This window comes from Pistacia vera, unplaced genomic scaffold (assembly GCF_008641045.1).
Source record: "Pistacia vera cultivar Batoury unplaced genomic scaffold, PisVer_v2 Contig485, whole genome shotgun sequence".
NCBI classification, from domain to species: Eukaryota; Viridiplantae; Streptophyta; class Magnoliopsida; order Sapindales; family Anacardiaceae; genus Pistacia; species Pistacia vera.
The window spans coordinates 588,332-591,575 of NW_022196318.1; the positions used below are offsets into that span (position 1 = coordinate 588,332).

Consider the following 3,244-nt stretch of genomic DNA (forward strand, 5'->3'; position numbering starts at 1 on the left):
TTGCATCCATAAAGTTCTCTACTCATTGAGCAAGTGCATACACAAAGTTTCCTACTCTTTCTTCGTCACTTCCAATGCACAAAATAATGCATATGGATGGTTCATCTCCATTAATGCACTTATGAAATACACATGCAATGTTGCAAGAATTAAGGTTCACTACTCATACTCAAACCTCTATAGGCATTTCATCAAACAACTCAAGTGCATCATAAAACTCTACTTAACAATGATTCTAAATCTTTCTCTAACCATCCAAAATGGGAAGAAACCCCTCACATAGCCACAATTCCTGCCAAAGAAAGACACTTCCAAAAAGGATTTCTCAATATCCTTTAATTCAATCTCAACTACCTTACAACCCACATGCCACTTCTTATATTTGCAATGTATAAACAACCACAAGACTAGGATCTCTATTTAAGCCTCAATAACATGGCAATAACATGTATAAACATATATACATAACAAAACCTAATCAAGAAAATTCCCAATCTCCCACTTGGGTTAGGGTTTACTTACCTTGTTATCGAGAGACTTCACTAACTTCCTTTCACTTGGTTTGCTTGACTTTTTCTCTACTCTTAACAAAAGACAAAAAACCCTCAATACTCAAGTATACAAAAACTCACAAGACTTCACAACCAAGGCAAGAATCCTTACCTTAGGATGCCTTAGGTTGATTTTCTACCCCAAATCACTCCAAAAGCCCTTTAAAACTCCTTGATCAAAAGAAAGAGAAATTGAGAGGAAGCAAGAGAGGAGAGTGGCATTGGAGAAGAAGAATGAAGGGTTTGCAATGTCTTAATTCCTTTTAATGAAATTTATACACAAGCATTCCCATTTTGCCCTTACTCTTCTTTGGGAATTCTATCTATATCCTTTGATTCATTACAAACACACCCCTATATCAACATATTCTCCATGAAAATTCGTTACATTTTACTCCCCACTTTTCCTGCTAATTAGGGGTAGAATGGTCAAATTGCCCTTAGGGAAGAAAATATCTAAAACTTAACAAACATTTTGGTCGGCCTGTCGCCGTGGCGAGGAAACTTCTATCACCGCAGAGAAACTGTCCAGCAGCTTCCCCGTGGCTTCAACACCTCTTCGCCGCGTCGCCCCGGCGAAGCTTGGAACACTGAACTTCTTCTATTTTCAACCAATTTCAGGGCAAGTCTTCAACATACACTCAATCAAAGGTCAACCAAACAATAATACCAAGAAACCAACTCAAATAAGAGCAAAAGAAGAAACAATAACTACGTACCTCAAGTGGGGCATTACAGGTAATCACCATTGTAGTATTGAATGCTAGAGATGGATTTGAGAATCAATGAAATCAATCTAGGATTCCATGTGCTTAATGAGCTTAGAACTATTAATCTTCAAATTGTTGGGTGTGGAAGTTTAATAGGGAAAAGTAGGAAAACATAGCCTAAGAAGGTATGTTTTACAATTTAGAGAATTCGATTTACAATCAATGCATGTGAATATCGAAATAGCATAATCTAGAGGTTTAATCCATAAAGTCCGAATGAAGTCAAAACCCTACCCGTTTGTTTAAATTGATATTACCTTGTTTTTAATCTTGCTTTCATAATTTAGCTTTGAATATTTAGCAATTTTTGTTTTAGTTTTAAGTTTAATTTTTCTCCTATTAATCCAAACGAATTCGATTGCTCCAACTTGAAAACAGTAGAAAACTTAGTGCTTAGCAACCAATCCTCGTGGGAACGATGCTCACTCATCACTTTATTACTTTGTGCGACTAGTGCACTTGCTATTTATGCATGTTGTAGGTACAACGCATCAAGTTTTTGGCGCCGTTGTTGAGGATTGATTTTTATGTTAACATTGAGTTTTTCTTTCGTTAGGTAGATTGGAGTTTATTTTTGTTGTCATTATTTTTCTGTTTTATTTTTGTTATTATTTTCAGTTGGTTTGTGATCTCACTTTTTCTTTCCCTTTTTCTGTTAGTTTATGCGAAGAGTAAGATGTCAGCCAGTGGTTCCTATTGATCCTGAGATTGAAAGAACCGCCAGAAGACTTAACAGAGAGAGAAGAGAACGAGAGGCCATAGTTGTTGAACCAGAAGTCATAGTTTTTGAAATGGCAGAAACCAGGACACTAAGGGAATTCTCAGTTCCCACAGTTGATGGTAGTGGTTCGAGCATTATGAGACCAGCGGTCCAAGCCAACACTTTTGAAATAAAGTCGGTAATCATCCAGATGATCCAGCATCGGTACGGTTTAATGGAGATTTAAAGGAAGATCCAAATCAGCACATTGCAAACTTTTTAGAGATTTGTGACACTTTCAAGTCAAATGGAGTGTCAGATGATGCCAGCAGATTGAGACTATTCCCGTTCTCATTGGGGGATAAAGCTAAGGGATGGTTAATGGCACTACCATCAAGAACTATCACAACATGGAATGAGTTAGCACAGAAGTTCCTGACGAAATTCTTTCCTCTAGCAAAATCAGCGAAGATGAGAAATGATATCACATTGTTTCTACAAGAAGAGTCTAAGTCATTATATGAGACTTGGGAGAGATACAAGGAACTTATGAGGAAATGTCCACACCATGGTTTGCCAGTTTGGCTACAAGTCCAAAGGTTCTATAATGGATTGATGGGTAACATGCAAACTATGGTGGATGCGGTATCGGGAGGAGCCTTGCAGAATAAGACACCGGAAGAGGCTTATGAATTGCTTGAAGTTTTGGTAAGCAACAACTATCAAAGACCTAATGAGAGAGCAATACCAAGAAAATTTATGGGTCTTCATGAAGTTGATGCATTCACGGCCATCTCAGCCCAACTCACAACACTTCAGAAACAGTTGGGAAATATGCAGGTAAACTCTATTCAAGCTCCTCAACTAACTTGTGATTTTTGTGCAGGTAGTCACATGAGCAGTGAGTGTCAAGTGGGGACCACGTTTGCTTCATCATCGTCATCATCAGAGCAGGTTAACCACTTGGCAGGAAATCAGAGGCAACCAAACAATCCCTATTCCAACACATATAATCCGGGTTGGAAGAATCATCCAAATCTGTCTTGGGCCAATCAGAACCAGCAAAACAATCAATGGAAAGCATTGCCAACTAACCAAACAGGGGTGAATAATCAACCAGAAGACCCAAGAGTGACAAAATTGGAGGATATGTTTGGGAAGTTTATGCAAAAGACCACAAGTTTTATGAATGAGACGAGGACAAATTTCAGAAATCAAGGGGC

The 3,244-nt window shown here is 38.2% G+C and overlaps 1 non-coding gene across 1 annotated transcript; it reads right to left on the reverse strand.

The window, feature by feature from the left end:
• Positions 1-2,489: 2,489 nt before the first annotated feature.
• On the reverse strand, positions 2,490-2,596 carry LOC116146956. The gene has a single exon (XR_004130589.1). It is a non-coding gene; the product is annotated as a small nucleolar RNA R71 (small nucleolar RNA).
• Positions 2,597-3,244: the final 648 nt, after the last annotated feature.